At 43.7% G+C, this 25658-nt stretch overlaps 1 long non-coding RNA gene across 1 annotated transcript in view; it reads left to right on the top strand.

Moving 5' to 3' along the window:
* LOC118007351 overlaps positions 1-25658 on the top strand; it is a 128998-nt gene that overhangs the window by 78173 nt on the left and 25167 nt on the right. Inside the window, exon 3 of the long non-coding RNA XR_004678390.1 lies at positions 13679-13738. This is a non-coding gene — a long non-coding RNA (uncharacterized LOC118007351). The remainder of the gene's footprint in view (positions 1-13678; positions 13739-25658) is intronic.

Raw genomic sequence — 25658 nt, 5'->3', positions numbered from 1 at the left:
CGAAATGGGGCAAACAGTCGTACTTACCTCAGGGTGCTGATGTGAAGATCAAATGGGTAACGTAGATCACATACTTAGAGCCTGACCTGGAAGAATATTCCAACGTGAGTGTTTGCTACTGTGATGAGGCGTGTTGTTATTATCCCTCCTTGTGGAACTCTGTGGTCCTGAGACAACAGCGTGTAAGTGAAGCAGAGAGGAGGGAAGGATGCTTGAGAGGGAATCGATAACTATCTTCATTTTATAGTGTAAGATGACCTTGACTCTGTTTCTATCTGACAGAGGGGCATACTTTCCAACATAATTCATCCACTGTGATGTAGAGCTGGGATTTGAATTCCATTATAATATGCTTCTTCCTAAGACATCCATTGCTATGCAACCAAGATAAAACCTAACTGATTAACTGGCTCCTTGTCTCCAGGACTTGATTTATTAATCAGGGTCAATACAATATCATAAAGCCTGGCTTTGACTATTGTTGGGAGTATTTGAGCAGCCATGTAACCAAGAACATGCCAGAGCAGAGGAGCTGACTTCTTTATTGAGGAGGAAAAGGAAATCCCGGTATCTATAGACAAGGAGAGGCAGTGTTCCCAGCATGGTTCTAGAAGATCAGTGTGCTAGGCATGAAGAGTTCTCACCATTATCTGGTTCTCCCAACGATTGGGCAGGGGATTGAGCTCTGCCTCCTGGCCGTTCAGAGTGAGGTGGTGTATGTCCGTTCTGGGTTGTAGCATGTGCTTGAGGGGGGCAGCTTGGCGTCCACTCCTCCCTGCTACTTGTGGCAGAGTGCATGTTGGCGTGCAAGTGCCATGAGAGCTAAATATTTGGGAATTCTGAGGCAACCCGAGGAGGACTGCTGTCCCGAAAAGGAACTAACTTGCCTTTGCTGAGCCAGTGTTATTTTGGTCTTGACCTTTTCTATTTTTTGTTTTAACTGACGCATAAAGCAGTCTATCCTGACTGATATTATATGGCTTGTAAATGAATATGTATAAATAAAAAGTGATCATTAGGAATTCATATCCATTTCTTATATGTACTAAATATAGGTCCTTCTTTTTGATAGTGCTATTCGATTAGCAGACTGCAGCAGCGATGTTCATGTTGCTACCTAGCTTTCAGTGAACTTTTGGTGAAAATATCTATTAAATTCTCATGTATAAGAAGGAAAAGTTTGAGTGTGGTATTAAAAGAGTTAGGTGGGTTTTAAACACATTGATTAATGTACTAAAATGAATCTGAGCAAAACCCCTGGTGAAGTATCAGGGGGTCCATTCTTTGTACCTTCTAGCAACTTGATCAGTGACATCAGGAGGGCATTAAAAATCATGCTTATTAAGATTCTGGATAATAAGAAATAGAATGGTTAGGATCAGGATTTACAATTATCTTGCTAAATGCCTAAAATCAACTAGATTAAGTTCAAATTAAAATGTGTCCAGTTGTATGTTGTGCTTTTAATTTAATAGTAGTAAAACAAAATTTCCATGACATTTACTAGTGTTATTTATCTTCTCAAAAGATTGGTCAAAGGTTCAAGAATAGGGGAATAATTAGATAAATTTTCATTTAAATCCTCAGAGAACGTCATGAGGCTTGCTAAAGGTATAATGTTAATTCGAAAGAAAAACTAAATCCCAAATTATATGCAGGATGAGCCCAATGTGGTTTTAAAAGGAAAGGGCCAAAGTACCAAGGGTAATTTTTCTTCTTTTTCTTTTTGCATTTTCAATGATTTTTCACATGAGCATGTATTATTTTTATAATGAATGTAACATACTTTTAAAAAGAGAGAAAACTTTATATAATGATTTTAAGGTTAGGGAAAATCTCCTTTTTCCCACAAGCAGTTGGGATCTGCAAAGACCTTCATACCTCAGATGAATTTATTGTGCCTATGATAATGTAAGGAATTTGGGATCTTTGAAATGTTACTGGGGCTGCTGTAGGAGTTATTCTAGCTCTGATTTATGAGTTCATGTTTTAATGTGGTTTAAGGTATTTTCCAGAAAACTGTACTATGAAATATGAGTGCCAGGCTGTTTCAATGTGGCAGTGGTTGGGGAAGGCTTGGCATTCGAGTGTGTTTTCTATCTAAAGAAGATCAGTGTTATCCTGACTTGTGTTGTCCCTCAATATGCATGTTTTTTAAGGAAGTACGCTCAGATACTCATCTTGTTTTAGATGAAATTAACAAGCACCTGAATTTCAAATATATTTAAAAAGTACTTTTCTGTCTGTATAAAAGAGCTTTTCCATTAGTTTTGTTATTTTTGTTCTGACTCTGGTGGGCCGCATCTAGCTTATCCTGTCCTACCTTTAAGTAATTTGATAGAAGTTAATATTCAGAGACTTCAAATGATATTTGAAAATGTACAAAGAGTTTGTGTAAGGATCACTTGCTTTATAGCTTACTTAATACTTAGCTTGTTTTAGCTCTTACCATTTAATTTTCCCCACTTTAAAAAGGAAGAATTTAAAGTGCAACAAATTCTTCATTTACTCTGTATTTTTCATAAACTGTTATAACTCCCATTATCAATGCTGTGTTCACTGGAATTTGTTGCATTGGAAAACAGTAAAAGGTGGGTGGTTTAGCGGTATACTTTTATTTCCCCAGAACTTGCTTGCATTTAAATTTGAAATCTTCCAACAACCTTATAAATGCTTTACTCCATTTTCTTTGATAGAATGCATTTGGGGAAATGTAATTTGGCTTTTGAAAGGGTTCTCCTGACAAAAGACCCTATTGCTATCTTGTTTCCAGTGATCCATTTAAGATTTCTTCATGGCTCATGATTTGAAATAAAAGATATTTGATTAAAAAAACATATAAAACAGCTCACAACAGGTATTATAAAGAGCTTTGTTGAAAAAATATATCAGAAAAAATCCCCTGGATTTTCTCAAATACTTTCTGCTTTCATTCATTCACACATTCATTCATTCTTTTGTTTGTTCATTCAGCACATAATTGTTGAGTACCTGTAGGGTGTCCAAGGCCCTGCATGCTCTAAATCATTTGTTAGCTCTTGAAATACAGATCTTGTTCTCTACTAGAGTGTTTGGAGGAGCTGAATTACACTGTTGAACTGTTTGTCACAATATTACTGTTGCTGCATTGTAAAAATTACAGTGTGTGCATTGTTCTCTTTCCCTGCACTAATTTCCTTCCTTTCAGCTGATGGTGAATTGAAACTGAGGCAGAGATAAGAGGGCAGCACTGCCACCTTGGCTGTCACAGACAGGGACGATGGGAGCGTTGGGTCAGATTCTCTTGGGATGTATCTGAGGTATTTTCTCTCATGCACTTTGCCCTGAGTGTAGTTTCCCAAGAATGGAAAAGAAAACTCACAAGGTTTTGAGGGTGGTTTGGTTTGGGTTGTTATCCGTGAATCAGAGAATCAGGCCAGAGGAATTTTGCTTGTTAAGTCAAGATAATGCACATTCTTGCAACTGGTTAATTTGTTCGAGTCCTTAGGGAACAACGTCTACCCTCTACAGCAAATCGTAATGATTTTTACAAAATCATAGGCAGGGATGGTGCTGTGCTCGCGAACTGGCCCTTAGCCTGTCTGGTGGGCTCCCACTTGTGCATCTTCCCACTTTGACTCTGCCAGGTGCAGGGCCCCTAGTGGCTCCACCAATTTGTGGTCAGTTGAATTGACTGAATCTTTCACTTTCCAACAAATTGTTTTAGCAACAAGACAGTACAGCATCATAAGCCAATCAGAGAGAGACATGTATCATATGACCTCACTGATACAAGGAATTCTTAATCTCAGGAAACAAACTGAGGGTTGCTGAAGTGGGGGGTGGGGTGGGAGGGATGGGGTGACTGGGTGATAGACATTGGGGAGGGTAAATACTATGGTGAGCGCTGTGAATTGTGTACAACCATTGAATCACAGACCTGTACCTCTGAAACAAATAATACATTATATTTAAAAAAAAAAAAAAGGAAGAAGATAGCAGGAGGGGAAGAACGAAGCGGGGGGAATCGGAGGGGTAGACGAACCATGAGAGACGATGGACTCTGAAAAACACACTGAGGGTTCTAGAGCGGAGGGGGGTGGGGGGATGGGTTAGCCTGCTGATGGGTATTCAAGAGGGCACGTTCTGCATGGAGCAGTGGGGGTTATGCACAATGAATCATGGAACACTACGTCAAAAACTAATGATGTAACTAATGATGTATGGTGATTAACGTAACAAAATAAAAAACTGTAAAAAAAGAAGACGGTATAGCATCAATTCGTTTATACTGGCTGATTATAATATACTATAGTAGAATGTGGAAAAGGAACATTTTCACAGCAATGGAAACTTCCATTATCCTCCCTGCACTACATTTTGTATTGTAATTTTAAAAGTCCTAAGTTCCAGAAAAGAGGGTTTCCTAAGCCTCTTGGGAAATTTCTCTTCCATCTTTTACATGTGCATTGTTATTAGGAATAACTGAAAGGTTAAAATATTTTCAGAGTTAGAGAACTAGGAAGTTTTGCTTTGTTTCTTTATTGCTGATGCAACTGTGGAAATACATACATATCATTTGGAATGTGATTTTTAATAAGGTTCTTTTTTGCTTAGAAAAGTAAGATGTCTGGCCATAGCAACATTTTTCTAGGTATGTCTCCTGAGGCAAGGGAAACAAAAGCAAAATAAAAAGCTTCTGCATAGCAAAGGAAATAATCAACAAAACCAAAAAGACAAGCTAGTGAATGGGGGAAGATGTTTGCAAATGACATACCTGCTATAGGGTTAGTATCCAAAACATATAAAGAACTTTTACAGCCCAACATGGAAAAACCAAGTAATCCAGTTAAAAGTGGGCAGAAGACATGAATAGACATTTTTTCAAAGAAGACACACAGGTAGCCAACAGACACATAAAAAGATGCTCAACAACACTCATCAACAGGCAAATGCAAATCAAAACCACAATGAGATATTACCTCACACCTGTCAGAATAGCTAAAATAAAAAACACAAGAAACAACAAGTGTTGGTGAGGATGTGGAGAAAGGGGAGCCCTCCCATGCTGTTGGTGGGGATGCAAACTGGTGCAGCCACTCTGGAAAACAGTATGGAGGGTCCTCAAAAAATCGTGTGATCCAATAATTCACTATGGGGCATTTTCCCAAAGAATATGAAAATACTAATTTGAAAAGACATATGCACCCCTGTGTTTATTGCAGCATTATTTATAATAGCCAAATTATGGAAGCAACCCAAGTGTCTATTGATAGATGAATAGATAAGGAATATTTGGTTTATGTATAAATGGAATGTTATTCAGCCATAAAAAGGAATGAAATTTTGCCATTTATAACAACATGGATGGAGCTAGAGAGTATAATGCTAAGTGAAATAAGCCAGTCAGAGAAAGACAAATACTATATGATCTCACTCATATGTGGTCTTTAAGAAACAAAACAAATGGGGGCACCTGAGTGGCTCAGTCGTTAAGCATCTGCCTTCGGCTCAGGTCATGATCCCAGGGTCCTGGGATCGAGCCCCACATCGGGCTCCCTGCTCAGCGGGAAGCCTGCTTCTCCCTCTCCCACTCCCCCTGCTTGTGTTCCCTCTCTTGCTGTGTCTCTCTCTGTCAAATAAATAAATAAATAAAATCTTAAAAAAAAAAAAAAGAAACAAAACAAATGAACAAAGAAAAAGAGACCAAACCAAAAAATAGACTCTGAATTATAGAGAACAAACTGATGGTTACCAGAGGGGAGGGGATGAGGGATGTAAAACAGGTGAAGGGGATTAAGGAGTACACTTGTGATGAGCAATTGTTGAGTCATTACAATGCACTCTTAAAACTAGTAGAACACTGTTGTTAGCTATACTGGAATTAAAGTTTTTTTAAAAAAAGAAAAATAAGATTGTCTTCATGAAAATTCAGAAACTAGAAGAATATATTTATATGTATAAATTTACTTTTTTTTTTTTTTTTAATTTATTTGAGACAGAGAGAATGAGAGACAGAGAGCATGAGAGGGAGGAGGGTCAGAGGGAGAAGCAGACTCCCCGCCGAGCAGGGAGCCCGATGCGGGACTTGATCCTGGGACTCCAGGATCATGACCTGAGTTGAAGGCAGTTGCTTAACCAACTGAGCCACCCAGGCGCCCCTATAAATTTACTTTTAAACATATTTAAAAGTATAAGTCACCCTGATCTTCCCACCAGATATAATCACTTTATAAATGTAGGTAGATATTCATATACATATAATTTCATAAATTATTTATATATGGTTTATATATAATCATATCATATAAAATTATATACAAAATATAATTTCAAGTCTGTATAATTATGGAATATTATGTATTTACTGTTATAAGAATTTTTTCCTATCATTTAAATATAAATGTATATACCTCCTTTTGTAAACCTCATTTTATTGGCTGTATAATATTCCATTCTATATTCACAATGGTGAGTTTTTTCATTTAAAAATTACCTTTTGGTATAAAATCATAGGTTGTACTGTTCCTACCTGCAGAAGCGTCGTGCAACTCTAAGAAGATATTTGTTAGATCAATTGCTAAAAAAAAATCCACAGAATCTGGCCCAAAATAAATACCATGTTCACCCACTCTCATCCAAAACTAGAAAGAGTTAACATATGTGCTGTTACCATAAGCACAAGTGTGGGAAGGAAAGCCGTTCTCCTTCTTAACTGTTTTTAAATCACGCCCATAATGCGGCTGGAAGCGAATGTCAGGCCAAGATAGAAGCACGCCTATATTGTAATGAATACAGCAATAGGATTACAAACTTGGAATGCAAATCTGAAAGGGCAGGAAGAGATTCGGTTAGACCACCGTCTATCTATGTAGACCATTCAACAATAACAGTGTTGTCATTTGCTAATTAAAGGCAAAGAATCTCTTCTCCACTTTGTAAAACATATTTCATTCATATCCATTATATAAAACCCTGTAACTTCAAAGGAAAAATTATATGAATGTTTCTGGTTTGGATTGTGAACTCTGATTTTACATAATGACTAAGCCGTTTTGAGTTCATAAATATCTCTCTCTTACTTAGTTGTGTCCACAATAGACGGATCTACCATCATACCATTTGTTGGCTTTGCTGATCTCCTGACTTCCAGAATTAGGAGGGCTGCTGTCTAGACCTCCTGACGTTTGTGAGGCCCAGGCTGTGATCTTTCTGGCCTGCAGGACTGCTCCTGTCAAGAAGCACCGTCCCCATTCAGGCTCCGGAGACACATTTAATCCTGGTGCTGTTTGCCGACAGACTTTAAAAAGCTGTCCCGAGAATACATCTCTGCCAGTAGTTTAGTATGTCAAAGCGAGGACAAGAATTTTGCTCTATTCTTAAAATGCAACTATTTGTGCATTGGGAATATTGGCCGACGAGAAGGAAAGCTGAAGGTCAGAAAAACAACTAGGCTGCTCATGTTGGAGCTTAGCTCATGCACTGCATGGGATTCTGGAAGGGCCGGTGCAGGTGGGAACTGTAGGGCAAGCACACCCCTTGCCCTATGGTATACACTGTAGGGTAGCTCTTTTGTGACTTCGTGAGATATGAAGACCCCCCATACTCGGGGGTACAGATGAGAAATTGAGAAATGTGTAAGCTAGAAGAATTCTTTGTTTATTTAAAAATTGTTTACATTATTTTTTTTCCTGGGAAAGTAATAAAATCCTTAATAGGAGTGTGTTTGGTGTCCTTGCTGAGAGGAATAGGCATGAAGAATATAGGTAAATAGAGATTGGACCTGGTGAGGTTGGAATGTTCTACAGGATTTGGTCCTGAACACTTGAAGTATGCTTTTATTAAAAAAAAAAAAAAAAAAGTAAAGGTACTTAGTGTCCTTGTATTGTCCATGACCCCGGCGGAGAAGGTCACAGAGGGTGAGTGCAAGTTCGATGTTGGGCAGGGTGACTGCACAGTGACCTGTGTGTCCCACCAGCCCTGCTGCAGGGCCACTCCAGAGGGTTGATTCAGAACTCCTCAGTGTGAGTAAAGAAAACCGAGGAAAGATAATTTATGGCATGTGCTTTGAGATTACCTTAAATAGAAAAGACTGGCAGCTTGAATTTTCTCATCATGTTCGCTATTTTCCGTGTGTCTCACTGAATGCACGGGAAACGCGGACCTACAGAAATGTCTGGAAGAGATTTGGGTGTGAGCATGACATGCAGCTTATCACAAAGTCCTGAATTGCTCCCTAATGACGCCCACACCTCGGAATGATTGCAAGGTCAAGTGAGGTAAGCCTAGAAACACACCTTTCCCCCACCTGGCGCTCCTCACTGGCCTCCTGTCAAGGTTCATTTCCATCCCCAGCATGGCAGTTTGACCAAAGAAGTAGCTTATTAAGTAATACCCCCCAGGTAATAATTCCCTTTAGAATGCATTATAAATTATGATTTATACATAATCTTAATTGTAAACTGAACATTGCATTAAATTTTAACTTTGAATAAAACTAAAATTAATTAAATTCCTCAATCTCCACTGAGTAGATTTTGAAAGCACCCAGAGTGAGGATCTGGCAATTAAATGTTTACAATGGATACCGTACCAGGGGATAATGGAGAATTGGCTATTATGAGCTGTGCTGACTAAATTATCTGCACCAGCCCATTGGTTCAGAAGTCACAGGGAGCTGTTACCATGCTGGGGTTGGACGAACATTGAACTGCCACACATAGTGTTTGGAGGTAGCACATACATAAATAACTTAAAAAAAAATCAAGTCTAACTGGGTTTTGATAAAATCTGGCATGATGAATCAAAATTATTTGCTGAAGTTATTTAGATCATAATAGCTCCACATCTATTTTCCTTGAGATGACAACTATTTTGAGGGCTATGTTGGACAGCCTGCTTTTAGTTTCCAAAAGATGGACGTAAAAGGGCATGGGTGCCTAGACGGAGAGGATGGGCTGGGGGCGTGTGGGGGTGTGTGTGTGCAGTAACATGATGCGGTGATACGTTAGAAAGAAGGGCAGGTCTAGAACAGGATCAAACTTCCCGTGGAATGCCCTGCAAGAGAGAGCACAGACAGAATGCTACCCCAGCCAGACACGGTGATTGAAGGGCCCTTGAGTGCACTGAGCTTGGAAATGAAGGGTAGAGTGCATAGCAGATGGGCTCGCCCACCATCCTGGGGCCCTTCCTAGAAGGTTGAAGAGGAGCTGGCCGAATGATTTGCCCTCCCCCACGGCACCCCCAGCCCCCCACCTGCTGTGTATGGTGTGCACAGCCTCTGCCTGATGGCCTGATGTGGTGCAGCCAGCCCTGGTCTGCGACGCTCCAGGCCTGTGACACCTCGGTGGGGCTGCCGTTGGACTAGAGAGGGAGGAGGTCAGGAATGTCACTAAAGCCATGTCTCAGCCTCACGTAGGGGCTCGTGCTGCTAGCTGAGTTAATCAGCGTATACACAGAAAATGCTCTGAGAGTTTTCACTGTAAAAGATTCAGGCCTTTTCCAAGCCTAAACTCCTTTGAAAATTGATGTCAGAACCTAACACATTTAAATATCTACTTGGACTGGAAATATTTTATTATTATTTAAAATGCTTGGGAAGTCATCATGTTAGAGTTCATATTTCTTACAAGAAGAAAGAAGGAAAGCAATTAGCATTTTGTAGCCGTCTATTATTTTTTAGTGTGACTTTTTATGTCAGAGGGATGGGTGGTGGGGTCAGGGGTGATTTTAGGGACCCAGCTCACTCTTAATGTTGATTCCCAGATTCCTGTTGAAGACTTAGGGGGAATTTGAGAAACCCCAGGGCAACAGTTAGCAGTTGTGGTGTATGAGGAATTCCCAGAACGGATGGTAAATCTCTGCCTTAGTGGGTAGAGAGGGGCACCAGCAAAGAACAACAGGTCCAACCGGAGGAACAAGGTAGAGGTGATGATTGGTCGGGGAGGGAGGGAGCTTTAGGTGGCAGAAGGGGTGTCCGTTGAGTTGGACCTTTTAACAAGAATCAAGGGTGTTCCAGAAAAGAGCATGGAGGTCAGGGCGAAGGCAGGGTTAGCGTATGGGGTGTTTGGGCGGTAAGATGGAGCCCAATGGGGCAGAGCCTAGGCTCGGGACTGGGCCATGCTTGGAAGAGTCCTGTGTCCTCCTGTAACTTGACTCTTCAGTGTTGCAGCAGATGGCAGCTGGCTGGAAGGGTCTGGAGAATCAGAATCTGGTTTCCCAACACTTGCTCAGAAAGCACTCTGGGGAAGAATCCACAAACTTCCCTGGACTTTGTAATTGCTCCGGACGGACAGAACTCGGAGTCCCAGGAAGTAAAGGAGAAGAGCAACTTTATTTCATGTTGGGAGACAGTTTTTAGAGCAGAGTATTTTGTATTCGTTGTCTTCATTACACAGATGAGTCCTACAGCATTCGCTGGGCACATACTGACTGTGTGTCCGGTGCCGTGTAGTGTGTAGCAGGAGAGCGGGTGCAGCTGCCAAGGAGAAGTTTCCAAGTGAATGATTGACTAAGCCCATCCCAGGCAGTGGGGGGAGGGGCTTTGTGGCGCTGACTTGGGGCGAATTGGTGTGGGCTGTAATTGGGGGAGGCCTCATGGAAGGAACAGGGATTCGACTGGCATTGCAATGTCACTAAGTTTGGGTGGGTGAAGGGAGGAGCGGAAGCATCCCACGGGAGGGGAAGCCCCAGAAACATGATTTGGGGTATGAGGTTTTGCAATGGGAACAGTAGATTTGGAGATCAGCCTTACTGGAAGAGGATAAATTGAGTGAAGCATGGCTGGGAGGGAGATGGAATGGGGGAGGATATCGATATTTAGATGGTTGCAGAGCTAGGTAGATGAGGGCGGGGGTCACAAGCACAAATGCAGTCAAGGGAGTACATCCTGACTCTGAGTTCATCGCGACATGACCAGTAGCAGGAGGGCGGCAGGGCGTCCGGAAGCCTGCCGTGGGTCACACACAGTGCAGGGCAGGCCCAGAGACGCCAGACTCCTGTTTGTAACATAGTGCTGGGAAAACACAACTTTGTGGTGGTGGTGGTCATTGGACTTTGAGTCTGTCAACTCTTTTTTTTTTTTTTTTTTTTCGGGACGGGAGATACTTTTAGTATTGTCTACCTTCTCAGGAAATGAAGGCAAAGTAGTTTTAGGAAGTTAGCCAGATACTAAATCAAGAGGGGGAGCAGAAGCAGTTAGTCAGGGGGGAGGTGATTTCTGAACTCTACTACGCCCGGACGCAGGGACAGGGCCTGGTGCAGCACCGGGTGACGGGTATGTGAGGGACTCTGTGGGGGAGAGAAATGTCAGGGTTAGATTGAGGCAGGAAGGGAAGAGAGAATCCACGAGAGCCCCATGTCCTTCACACACAGAGACGGGCTGGCTTCCCGTCCAGTGCCGCTGTGTCCCCAGCATTCGGTGATGTGGGCCCAGACAGCAGGTGATGGCAGTGCTCACACTCAGGGTTTTGAAGTCTTACCATCTCCCATTTCCTAAGCCCGAAATTATAAAACCAGAATAGTTTTACAAATAAGTGCTGGAATGTAAAAAATCAAAACAAAACCAAAAAATTCACCTTTTCTTATTTTATTGCATTTGGTAGTATTAATAATGTTACTGTTATTTGTACCTTTTCTTACTTTTTTTTTTTGCATTTTCTTTGTTACTATTAATACTCCTGCCGTCGTGCACACAGGTACACAGTCTGAAGTTGGTTCATCTCCAGCAGCTGTGGTGACGAGAGAGAGAAAGGAGGAGCACAAGTCCAATGAAGTCAAATGGTTGTTCCAGCCGAAAAACAAAACATTGTTGTGATTACTAAAAATAGAATCCTGACATAAAAATGCAAGGATTTTACAAATCCATACACTTTTTATTAAATCATCAAAGAAAAACTTCCCCGAGCTCACAAAAGATTTCTGAAATGCTGGGAATGGGGGCGGGGTATAAATAGATGTGAGGGAGACATGAATTCAAAGATGGTTCTAGGCATGCTGACAGTATGGTAAACAAATGAGCAGTTGCCTTCATGACACAAACACTGGGACTCGGCTAGTTTTGATTTCTAGCTCTGATTCTGTGTGACTGTGCCACCACAATTAAGATTTCTCACTTTACATCTCACCATTCTTGATGGGGCCAGAGCTGGTACAACATTACATTCCGTCTAGAACGATTTCCCCCTCGAAGCAAAACTGCAGCATCTCATATGGCAACATAGTGTTGTATTCATGACTGCCTTTTCTTTCCTCCTTTCTTTTCTTTTCCTTTCTTTCTTTCTTTCTTTCTTTCTTTCTTTCTTTCTTTCTTTCTTTCTTTCTTTCTTTCTTTCGTAAGCAGAAAAATAATGTGGTTTGATGCAATGGCCCAACACAATAGGAGCTAATGAATAGAGCGTGTTGCACTCGAGAGACTGCCGTTCAATTACTAGTGGTGCCAATCAAGTCAGAAATATTAACCATGGTAACCGCAGATTTCCAGCTCTGTAGATGCATCAGGGAGGCAGTTGCTCTTTGGTAATCACTGGGGTCCTGGGAAGGAGAAGGGCTTGGAGTGACAAAGCACCACTGAGCTGGTGAATGCCGCCTTCACAAAGATGGGCATTGATGGGATACTGCTCTGAGAAGTCCTGCTGCGGAAGCCCACGGCTTTATTCCCGGAGAACTTGCAGGAGTCCAGGAGGGAAGGTACAATAGCAAAGAGATACGTATTTAGGAGGAGCTGAATAGGACAAGAAGAAAAAGTTATGTGCTGTGGGTCGTTCATTACTACAATGACCTGAATTCATTAGGATTCGGGGGCTGTGAGTTATGTGCAGGGTAAGGTAGGTGTTAGGGATTGAATTGTCCCTTCAAAAGTCGTATGTTGGGGTCCTAAACCCCAGGACCTCAGATTGTGATCTCATTTGGAAGTAGGGTCATGGTAGGCATTCCTCGTTAAGATGAGGTCATACTGGATGGATCCACCTACGCCAGTCTGGCTAGTGTCCATCTAAAAAGGGGAAATGTAGACACAGACACGCTCACAGGGTGAATGTCATGAACATAAAGACCAAGATTGGGTTGGTGCATCTGCAAGCCAAGGGACAGCAGAGATGGCCAGCAGAGCACCGGCAGCTTGGAGGATGGGATGGAACAGATTCTCCCTCCCAGCCCTCGGAAGTCACACCCCACCCTGCCCAGACCTTGATCTTGGACTCCTGGCCTCAGACCTGCGGAAGATACTTTTCTACTGTGGAAGCCATTCAGTTTGTTGGGCTTTGTTACAGCAGCCCTAGTGAACTAGGACGGCCCAGAGCTATTGAATCAGGAGCTCTGGGGGTAAAGCCCCGGAATCCCATGTTTGAACAACCTGTCAGGAGATTCTTCTTTGCATTCCAGTTTGAGACATACCCTTCTAAATCCTAAATTGCCATTACAACAATCTAGGGATGTTTTCTATAAAAAGACTTTTGGACTCCCTCACAGTCCTCATACTCTCTCCACCCTGCACACACGCACCCAGATTGGTTGAATTAGAATCTCACAGACATTTCTTGGATTAGGTTCTGAATCCTAGGGCCCAGGTTTTCTTATGGTGTGTTTGGTGCTTTTCCATTTGGAAGAGAATTGCTTTTCCAGTAAGAATCCGTACTTTTGCCTAGTGTTTCCCTGTTTGTAACATACTTTAACATGAATTTCCTTATTTGCCTCCTTGTAGGTCCTGACCCACTGGTGGGGAAGAGTGAAAGGGAGATTGCATCTGCTCAGGGGTCCCTCGGTGAGTCAGGTGTGGGACACAGGCCTGGGCAAGGCTCCATCGTCCAGTTCCCTGGTGGGTGCTCAAGGATGCCCTGGGCTCTGGCAGAGTCACATGAGTTTGGTTTGCAGTAGAGAATCTTGTGATACTTGTTCATCTAATGCTTGCTCATTTGTTTGGTTGGCTTTTTTTGGGAAGAGAATCCTAAAACTCCCAACCCTTCATGGCCTCTGTCTCTCTAAAACCTTCAGGACAGCACCTGATTTCCTGACTGGGTCCTTTACAGTATACCCCAGCTCCCTCCACCAGGCTCATTTCCCACCAGTCCCTGTCCCCTCCCCCCCCACTCACGCTTTGTGTCATTATCTGTAATGACAGTAAAGACATCAGCTAGCATAGCCCTTAACCATAGTGCTCTAAGCTCTTCTCAGACATCAGTGTGCAGACAAGTTCCCTCGGATCAGGTTCCAGTGTAGTGTCTGAAGTGGACCCAAGATGCTGCATTTCTAATGAGCTCCCAGGGGCCACCAATGGTGCATGGATCACACTTTAAGGAACAGGCACTTAGCATGTATTCACTTACTTAATCCTTATAACAACCTTTGAGGTTGGTGCTATTGTCCCTACTATTCAGATGGGGAAGCCGAGGCACAGGATAGTGAAGTGGCTGGCCTTAGGTCACAGAACAAGGGAGTGAGGGAGCTGGGATTTGAGCTTAGGGGGTCTGGCTCTCAGGTCCATTTTCTTGTCCATTTACCCGTGCTGCTTCGCAAACAGGCTTGACAGACTCCGTGGCTTCCCAGCACCATGCCGTGCAGGTTAATCAACCTCTCCCTCCCTCAGTGTTCTCATCTGTGAAGTGGGGCTGTGACAATATCTACCTCATAGGGTTGTTATGGGAATCAAATAGGACAATCTGTGAGCCTTACTTCTGTGTCTCCTTCTCCACCTCCTCCTCATTATTTTTATTAAGTGATTAATAATGTGGACTGAAATTCTACTGACTGTTCAAGCTGCCCCTGTAAGGCTCCTGCAAGACCTGGTGTGCTCTGAAAGTCTCTGCATGTCAGTTTCCTCCTCTGGAAAGGGCATCGTCATGATTTCTTCCTCACAGAGTGATCTTGTGAAGGGTGAACTAGATAAGACATGCACAAGCTCTTTGTGTAAGGCAGGCATGCCGGAAGGTGTTAAAAATGTCAGTGTTTTCATTCAGTGAACACACCTCTTTCATCCACATCCACACATTCTTATTCAGTTAGTCCTCTAAGCGCTTTCACATGAATCATCTTATTTCATCCTCATAAGAGTCTTGTGAAACACTGATTTATTTCTGCCGTACCGATGAGAGAATGGAGTCACGCGGTCAATGGGACCTGCTCGGTACCGTGCGGTCCATTATTGGTGGAATAGAATCGAAAGCCCCAACCAGGTTCATTGGTTCCTCTTTCCACGTGGTCATGGCATGACCTTCGCAGTGACTGAGCCCCCAGATGCAGGACAAGAAGAGCACGCACATGTGTGAACTTTATCGAGTTTCTCTGCGACTCAGCTACTTATCTACTCCCTTAGTTCTGAGCTTGTTTGTTGTTTCCTTAAATCCCTTTTTATTACATGTTTATGTTTCTGTCTCTCTTTTCATGAAGCCTTTGTCCTTGCCCTCTGACTGGCCCTTTTTGTGACAGCCCTTGGTCGTATGGCTCAGGTAGAGCAGCCATGTCCAGCTCTGGTCACCAGTCTGTCTCCGTTTAGATGGTCCCTGAGAGCCAAGTCCCCAGAGGCAAAATGCTGCGGTCAGAAGGGGATATGGAGCAATCCTTGTCCTTGGTAGAATGGTTGAACTCACTTACCCCTTCATCGTCTGTGAAATAGGGGTAGGAGTGATTGATACAGATTGTAAAATTGAGTCCAGATTGATTTCAGGGCAGCGTGCATCCTTGTTCCCTGCAGTGCTCTGAGATGCACTAGCATGAGCGGTGGAGGCCAGTGTTTCCTTAAGTAACTGGGAACCTTTCCCGAGATTGGGGTCTAACTGACAGATAGTCATTTTAGAGTTGGGAAATGTGGTTCTCCCCAAAGTATTACATGGCCTATGCAAGCATTATTTGTAAAAATTTAGTGAATTTATATTAATTTTATTTTCACATCAACAAGGATTTATCATAAGCTTGTGATGTACTTATAAATAGGACAGACCTTTTGGGATTAAGGGGACCAGAACACACATGCATGCGCACACACACATCTCTTAATCATGAACTCAAGGAGATTTGCTTCCAGCTTGGAGACCTTACAAATGATATAATTAGGAAATATTTGTGCTATTTCCCAATTAAGAACCCAGTGGAAAGTATGGTCAATGCTGGATGATTTGTTGTCAGCCAGAAGTACTGTTTTTGTCCCTCTATTTGAAGGGAGATGGAATTTTCAGATTATTGGTGTGGAGATCTGGTTTTCTAGAATGGAAGTGGTGATATTGTGGAAAGAATATTGGACTTGCAGGCCAAAGACTTGCATTCCAATTTTTGGTTTCGTATTTGTTCACAGTAGGATCTTAAGCAAGTTAATTAACCTCTCTGAACCCAATTTGCTCATCTGTAGGATGGAGTTAATAATAATCTACTTTCAGGATTGCTGAGTAGAAGAAATACAATAGACATGAGCGTATTCTGTAAACACAGAAGTGCTGTGTTCATTAACGAGTTATTGTTACAACAATGTTCACATCATAACTAACCTGAACGTCCAAATGTGGGATATGATGTGGAGCGCAGAGGGGAAGGAACGGACCTGTCCGTTGTCCCCATTGCTGTTGCTAATGAGCCGCCAGGTCTGAAGTGGGGGAGCGAGGGTTCCTGCGGCTGACATGTAGACAGTGCAGCCTTGGGGAGTGGTGTAGACCAGTGGCATTAAAGGTATTTGCAGTGCTGTGCAGCCATCACCATCATTTCCTTCCAGAATCTTCCATCACCTCAAGTGTGCAACCCATACCTGTTCAGGAGTCACTCCCTGTTTCTCCCTCCCGCTTGCCCCTGACAACCACAAATCTGCTTTCTGTGTCTGTGCATTTGCCCATTCTGGACATTTCATATAGATGGAATCCTACAATACAGGGCCTTTTGTGTCTGGCTTCTTCCACCAGACATGATTTCCAGGTTCTTTCATGGTGTGGCTTGTGTCAGTGCTTCATTCCTTTTAAGTCTGAGGAATAGTCCATCGTCTGTGTACGTCACAGTTTGCTTATCGGTCCCGTAGTTGATGGACAGTTGGGCTCTCCCTACCTTTTGGCTCTTGCGGACGGTGCTGCTGTGAACTTTGCCACCCCAGTGTTTGTTTGGATCTTATCTGCTCCTGCCTCCCCTACTTCCTTTTCCATATGGCCCAAATCATCTTGTAGAAGATAAATCCGATCTTCTCACCTCTTCTTTCAACCTTCAGATACGACTGAACCTCTGTAATGTGGTCTGCAGGCCCTGCGTGTTCTGGCTTTGCCCACTCCAGCCACTCGGCACTTCTCAGTCCTGGATACAGCGTGCATCTGCTGCTGCTAGTCAGTCCCGTAGCTTTTTCAGCCCAGCCTGTAGAGCTCCTCTGGACTCCTCTTTACCAAGCTTACTCTCAGGTGAACTGCAGATTTCAGCCGAAGTCTTGCTTTCCAGGGACACCTTTAGTGACTTCCAGACTGAGTCCAGCCCCGTGTTCTGTATTCTCTCACACTCTGCCCTCGTCCTTTGTAGCCTGTCTCACAATTGCAATTATGGTGGTTAATTGTGGATCCCCGAAAAATGTAAGACCCATGAGGGATGGTACAGAGTTCTCTTGCATGCACTGTCAATCCAGCCCTGAGCACATTTCTCAACATGTGGTAGGTACTCCACATTAATTTGTCCAGTGTTGAAGGTGTCCAGTCCCCAGTAATAGGGACACACATCGCGGTCTCTGCCCTCCCTCCCTGCTGCTCAGCACTTCCTGTTGTTTGCACAGTGTGGGGCAGAAACAGGGAGGCCCCTTTGTCCTGCAAAGAATTTGGGGAATGTGCATCATTTCCTGTGAGGTCCATGTAGATGGCAGCGTTCCGCATGCTCCTGATAGCTGCAAGGTGAGAGGTGCAGTCTTTTTCTGAGAGACTGGAAAATAAAATGCAGGTGCCATGTGGGAAAATTGCTTTCATCTGGTCCGTGACTGTTTTCTGTTAAATAGAGGAACTGCAACCCAAGCAAAAGTTGAGAATGGATGATGGCTGAAATTTATTAAACCCTGGGCCAGTGTTCATACATTTGAGATGATGTCAGAGCCATGAAGACAGAGTCACTTAATCTCCTACAGAGACTGAGTAAAGTTAGTGCCCTGTGGAGGAGCACTTACAGTAATTTCCTCCTACACACGTGGGGCAAGTGGGGTCCAGTCGTTCCTGCCAGGATGACAGCGATGGTAACCATGCTGTGCAGGCTGCAGGCATGGAGGCTAGGGGGGCTGCACCCCTGGGTGGGGTGCACGGACACACCACTGCAAGTGAACCACCGCGGTGCTGACACAGGACAGGAAGGGCTTCACAACTCCGCCAGTGGCTTGGGGTGGGGTCAGCGGTGGGAAGAGCAAGCGAGGCCCATCTAGACAGGTTCTCGGCTCCAGTGACCTTTGGATCCTTCTGACTCTTTTCCAGCCCGCAAGGCATATGGAAAGTCTTAATGAGGAGATTGCTTTGTTAGGCACTTTTTTTTCCCCATTAAAAGATTTTTTGTGAGGAAATTTGATGATAAAGCATTCATCATCCTACAAAATAATGGCCACCCCCATTGAGCATGCCCCTGTGCCAGGCACTGGGCCATGTTCCTTACATGCATTGTTGCTTCTGAGTCCCCTCAGTGACCTCCCAGGTGGGCGTCCTGATGAACCCATTGTATAGGATTGGACCAGAACTTGGAGAGATTAAGTAACTTGTCCAAGAGTATTTAGCTAATAAGTGACAGAGGTGGGATTCTTGCCCAGTTTTTTAAAATCCAGGGCCCTTGCTCTTAACCATTACAGTGAATTGACACTATTTTGGAGGTTTGGGACAAGTTCAGGACTCTTTTAGGATTCAGTCCTATGCAGAAGAAAGTGGTAATACATGATGAACTGGAGGCATCTGTCATCGGTGTCCCTGGGGGACCCACAGTAGATTTCTTCGGAGTCATGCATAGGCAGGTGTGCTCATGTGTGGGGACACACACACACACACACACACACTCCCCAAAAACAAAGGCAAAAGCAAAGACAGGCAGATGAACCACGAGCCCCCCGGGGTAGTGCCCTTCTGCCTGGCGTACGGGGCCCGCTGACTTGGTTCAGGTTGTTGAGGTTGGAATCGTGTGACCAAACTAAGCATGCAGTCTTCCTTTTGGACTCTGATCTGGAATTGTGTTGCTGGATCAGTGCTATGTTGACTTAGGGCATTATCCCTTTGACAGTATCAGAAAGGGGTCGTTTGCTTCCACGTGTTCCTTTATATATACGGCCTCCTGACAAGATACTGGAGACCGTGCTGTGACTCACAGGGAAGTGATATAGTTCAGGGCTTAGGATGATAAGCTCTTGGGACAACTGTCTGGTCCAAATCCCAGTTGTGCTGCATGTCCCCATGTGACATGGGACTAGTTACTCAAACAATCTGTACTTTCCTTTTCTCTTCCAGAAAGCGCAGGTAATGATGGTACCTTCCTGTGCAGGTTAATTTTATGTGTTAGCTTGGAGGTCTTTTCTAGATGAGATTCACATTTCAATCCATAGACTTTGAGTGAAGCAAATGACTCTCTGATGTGAGGGGCCTCGATAGAAAGACTGATCTTCCCTGGGCAAGAAGGAATTCTGCCAGCAGATAGTCTTCAGACTCAACCTGCAACATCAACTGCTCCCTGGGTGTATACCCCACAGATTTTGCACCTGCCAGCCCTTATAATTACATGAGCCAATTCCTTAAAATATGTCTCTCTCTAATAATCATGGGATATTATTATACATACACGTATACTGATGGTTCTGTTTCTCTGGAGAAGCCTGCCTACTATAATACTACACTCCCTCATTGGGTTGCTGTTTGGAGGATTAGATGCGTTATTACATATGAAGCTCATAGAGTGGTGCCTGGCACAGAGGGAGAGGTCAACATTTGAGCAATTACATAAAATCGAGTCCTGACTAATGCGGTCTGCATGCACACTCTGCAAGGGCGAGGCACTGGGCAGGACATGGTGTTGATGAAGGCACCTTGCCCTCGAGAATAGGACAGTCCAGTGGGAGAACAGGCATGCATTCTGGCAATTGAAATACACGGAGGAGAAAAAGAGAAAGAGGTGTCCTAATTGTGTCCTGACTCTCAGACACCTTGACCTGCTGCTCAAGGTTGGTGCCTTTATTTAGGTCCTTTTAGTGTCACAAGGAGGGGTGAGTTTAAGGTTATGTCAGGTCAGTCTCCCAAATGTGAGACTGGCTTTTGTGCTGGGAAACTGATTCTTTTTTAGTACTAGGGTTACAAAAGGCAAAGCTACAAGTGAATCTGGAACACTAGGCCATGGTTCAGGTCAAGAGCAAATGTTTTCATAGCAGGTATATGCACCCATTGATAGATTGGCACAGGTTAATTAGAAAGGCAGCTCCTGTCCTTGGAAAACCCGGGGCCTAGGGAGGGATATTCCTACCTGAACGGCAATTCTAGTACCAGCCTCACTGGAGTGGAGATTAGTGCTGGGGAAATGGGAGCACAGAGGAGGGAATGACTGAGCTGACCGGAAGCAAGGAAGGCGTCCTAGGTTCTGTGGGTAAATGGTAGTCTGAGGAGAAGGTGGGGGGCAGAAAGCCTCCCAGAAAGAGGCAGAGCCTGAGCCAGGCCTTGCTTGGCATGGAGGAAGCACTGGGATGTTTGGTGGGCTGCAGAAGGTCTCTGTGTCCTGGGAGCAGGGGGACGAGTAGGAGTAACGAGGGAAGTGAGACCTGCTCAGCCTCTGCAAAGCCCCTTTGTAAGAAACCCGTGTGCAGGGTGCATGATCCACGTCGAATCTGAGAAAGTAGCGGCACAGTTGCTGAAGAGCTGCTTTTGCTCTAGCCCACATCCTTTACTGAATTGGAAGATAATTTATGCCACCATCCAGAGCAGGAATCCCGGTTCTTCTGAGACGAAAGCATTGCCATATTCTCTCTCCCAGCTCCTCTAACACCCAGCATGGTGCTCTGCATGCAATTCATTTTTATAGAAATGAATTAAACTGTAAACCTTTGCTTTTCAGCTCATTCAATCCAATCAGTCAGTGTTTGGTGATTGTTGACAGAAATGTAATCAAAGAATTTCAGATCTAAAAGGACCCTTGGATACCTACTATTCATCTAGCGCATTATAGAGGTGGAGACACTAAGGCCTTGAGCTGTTATGTAAGTTGCCCCCAAAGTACCAAGTGGCATGGCTTTTCAGGTAAAGGCCACCCAACTTGTTACAGTCTAAGAAACAGAATGGGTCCAGAGGATTTGCAATATCTTCAGATGTGGTCTAGTCACTTGTTTGTGGCGGTCTTCTCTGTTACTTAGAGAGTGGTGCTGGTAAGATAAAGGTTGTTGGTCTAGTTCCGTTACGGGCGAGTTGTCTGGCATCTGCCCCTTGGTGATGGACTGCACTGCTCACGCGCTCCTAACCTGAAAGGTCGACGGTGGGAGTGCAGCTGGATCAGGGCAGAGTCACCCTTCGGTATTTAGTGGGCATTTTCCAGAACTGTGTGAGTTGCTGGGGTTTAAAGGGTGTCAGAAGGATGAATCAGACATGGTTGTTGCCATCTTGAAATTCGAAGTCCATTGGCAAAGTAGCATAAGCACAAGCAGGATAAGAAAAGAGTAAAATAACTACAGAAGGCAGTTTCAGAATGGCCCAGCTTCCAGGTTCTTGCCCTCATGATGGTAGGCCATTGTCTCTGTAACCTCAGCCAGGGCTCAGTTTTGCGCGTTCTCCACTTAGATCAGAACCATTTGGTACCCTTGCAATAATTTACCATTAAAAAGAGAATGAATTGAGGTTTCCATCCTGAAAAATCAAGGAGGAAACATCAGAAAAGACCAGGAAGCATTATTTGCCAGTCAGTGAAGTTGGAAATTCTGCACAAGGGAATGTCGTTAGGGCGTGCTCCAGAATTCCTCAAGGTGGACTGCATTTTCTACAGAGAAAAAAGGAGAGCAGGAAAACGCTAGTTTGTGATACTGTTTCTCCCCGGTGGAATAAACACTGGGGCCAAATTGATTTTGGATGGAAAATCCTTTTGGAAGTTGACAGGTGATTTTACCTTTTTACTGAATCTCTTAGAAGCAGAAAAATCTTGCTTCTTGGTAATCTGGGTTGGGTGTATGTTACCAAGGACATCCAAAAAGAGCCACCTCCTCGTAACAGGACCCATGGCAGTTCTGCATAGGAAAAAAAGGTGTTCAAACACCTGCCTCACTAGAGTGATCCTTATAGGACCACATGGTTTGTTATGTGTAAGTTCCCATAAGAAACTTAGCAGAATTAGACGCAGAACCAACCCAGATCACAAAAAGATAGTCATAAGCACCTCCTCTAAAATGAAGTCCTTTCGGGCGCCTGAGTGGCTCAGTTGGTTAAGCGACTGCCTTCAGCTCAGGTCATGATCCTGGAGTCCCGGGATCGAGTCCCGCATCGGGCTTCCTGCTCGGCAGGGAGTCTGCTTCTCCCTCTGACCCTCCCCTCTCTCATGTGCTCTCTCTCAAATAAATAAATAAAATCTTTAAAAAAAAAAAAAATGAAGTCCTTTCAAGACGACCCACTCAAAGGAATCTTTGTATCACCTGCAATTCTTTGCCCAGGCTGTAGCACACAGTAAGCGCATACTGAATGCCTAAGGAATGAATGGGAAGAATGCATGATGATGGTAAAAAGAAGACATGGGGGTGCCTGGGAGGCTCAGTCTGTTAAGTGTCTGCCTCCGGCTTGGGTCATGATCCCAAGCCCCGATCGGGCTCCCTGCTCAGCGGGGAGCCTGCTTCTCTCTCTCCTCCCCACTCATGCTCTCTCTCTCTCCCTCTCTGTCTCTCTCTCAAATAAAATAAAAAGGAGACAGAAACACATCTAGTGGGGCGCCTGGGTGGCTCAGTTGGTTAAGCGACTGCCTTCGGCTCAGGTCATGATCCTGGAGTCCTGGGATCGAGTCCCACGTCGGGCTCCCTGCTGGGCAGGGAGTCTGCTTCTCCCTCTGACCCTCCTCCCTCTCATGCTCTCTGTCTCTCATGCTCTCTGTCTCAAATAAATAAATAAAATCTTAAAAAAAAAAAAAAAAGAAACACATCTAGTGTCTTTGGCTCCATATGAACATGCATAAATAATTAAGAAAATGACTGGAGTTACAGATTTAGGAAATAACTGCTCAGGATAATATTTCTGCACGGATGTATTGAGATTACACTTTCCAGGCTGGAATGCCGTCTAATGTGGCCCTCACAACAGAGTAGACACTTAAGCTCCCATGTTGTAGAAACTGAGTGACTGCCATGGATGGTTGCCCGAAGAAACACGTGTTCATTGATTGAAACAATGATGCTGCTCTGGTGGGGATGTTGATGGGGGGCGGGCTGTGTGTGTGTAGGGCAGAGGGCATATGGGAAATCTCTGGGCCTTCCTCTCAATCTTGCTGTGATGCAGAACTGATCTACAAAATAAAGTGTTTATTAAAAAAATATAGTGAGTGAATACATGAGTGACCTGTGCAAGGTGATAGAGTAGATGGAACTTGGTTCTTCGGATTTCTGATTAGTACTCTGATTTAAGGTCACTCCTGATTTAAGGCAAAACAGGAATGTGTTTCTGATCAACAACCCACCCCTCTTGGTTTTGGTCATGGAATCACTAGTTGGTAGGCTACCACAGACTATACATATTCTGTATCTGCATTCTGTGGGCTGTTTGTCCACACGTGCATATCTCTGCCGCCCTCGCTAGTGCGTGGGTTTCTGGAAGGCAAGGCTACGCTACCTGCCCCTTCCTCTGTGCTTCCTTTTGCCTTGTGTTTGCCTCTCCTGTCACACTGGATCATGAGCAGGCGCTTGTCTCTGTCTCTCTCAGCGCATTATGATCTTCTCACAGCCTGAGGCCGTGTCGTACTCAACCTTCTGTGCCCTCTTCCGGCACGGTGCTTTGTGTATAATAAGTGCTTGAAAGTTGTTTACTGTAGAATAACTATGACCATTTAACTGCCTTTGTCTGTCACATATAAAATAGATTCCAATTAAATTCTTTTTGATGATGGTAATAGCAATAAGTAACAATACCAGAAATTCTTGTCCTTTCGTCATGCCCTCAAACAAAAGATCACTTAATTGTATGAAGGAAGCTGTTCCTTTGGAAACTGCAAAGAAATGCTTCACATGTGTCATAAAATACTTTGGGTGCTGGTGACTCAGTCACTCAATGTGGGATGAAGGTAGTAGTCAATGGGTGAAAGAAGTGAAATTAATGATTTGCATTCCATCTGGCTAGTGTTTCTAACCTGATTCAGGGAACATTTTCTTTTGCTCACCATTTTGAACCGCATCCCTTCAGAAGGCTAAATCCCAGTTTTTGACCTGGTGTTTATTGTGTCATATCTGGTGAGCAAAATATCATGAACGTGTCTGAAGTTATTGCCTAATGTAAGAGAAGGGGCCAGTGATAGCAAACTTAATAAGGTCTGGTTCCTCATGAGAGACTATGGACTCTGAGAAACAAACTGAGGATTCTAGAGGGGAGGGGTGTGGGGGGATGGGTTAGCCTGGTGATGGGTATTAAGGAGGGCACGTACTGCATGGAGCACTGGGTGTTAGACGCAAACAATGAATCATGGAACACTCCATCAAAAACTAACGATGTAATGTATGGTGATTAACATAACAATAAAAAAATTAAAAAAAAATAAGGTCTGGTTCCTACTGAGTAGAAATCTTAGGTTGTAGTCCAAGAATTGGAGGTTTTCTCAAGGTGGAGGCCCACCAAAGTAAAGACCACGAATCAGAACTAGATATCAAGTCAATACAAAGTCCAGTGAATTTCCCGGTGGTGTTAATAAACCAAGACAGATAAGGGGGAAGATCAGGCCAATCTTTGTAAGTAAAATTTCAGAGAGAAAAAGTAGTATTAGACACATCAGGTGGGATATTTGCTTCAAAAATAGAGGTTAATTGATAAGCCAAAAGATTAGGAAGGATGTCCTTACATGAGAAGATTAAATAATGTTCACTGAAAAAAGGTATGTTTAATTTCAGGGAGTCCAATTTTTGGAAATAATTTTAGGACTGGGTTGAAGAGTAACTTCAATAACTGCCTGGCCAGCTCTTTATTCCTTTTTTCCCCCCCCCCAAAAAAAGTTTCGTCTTAATCGAGTTGGAACAATCCTTGTGGAATTTGTCTGAGGTTCTGTAAATCGCTAACATTCCATATTGCCATGTCTTATAAACACATAAAAGGCTATTGTTGCACAGAGTTAGGTTTTTAATAATTTTTCAACTCCTTTACCTCTGGAGTCCACTTAAAGCCATCCTCTGTTGGGAAGCCATTCGCAAGTATCAGAGCTTTTTATGAGAACAAAGAGGTAGTCTTTCTTGCAGAGAACAATTCTACACTGGCAGAGAGCTGTGCTAGATGACCTAATAGGTCTTTTCTATCTCTAATTTCTGTGATTCTATGAAAATCATCACCCACTATAAGAACCAGATGTTGGCTGGTAGACAATGGCTGTGAGGATCCATCTTCCCCCGTCAGCCCCTTTCCGACGTGTAGGTTGCCACCTCCCCCCCACCCCCCACTTCTCTGCTCTGTGGCAGCTGATGAGATATTTATATCCTTCTTCCTCAGCCTGCCAATTATAATTATCAATATCTGCACTGATAAAAAAAGAGGCATCATCAGAGTTGTGCATAGTATGTGATAAGCCAAGTTTGAGTG

The sequence above is a fragment of the Mirounga leonina genome, unplaced genomic scaffold, assembly GCF_011800145.1.
Source record: "Mirounga leonina isolate KUSES-001 unplaced genomic scaffold, KU_Mleo_1.0 Mir_118, whole genome shotgun sequence".
NCBI classification, from domain to species: domain Eukaryota; kingdom Metazoa; phylum Chordata; class Mammalia; order Carnivora; family Phocidae; genus Mirounga; species Mirounga leonina.
The sequence above is the reverse complement of the archived record's forward strand: the minus strand, read 5'-3'. Positions and strand labels throughout refer to the sequence as shown.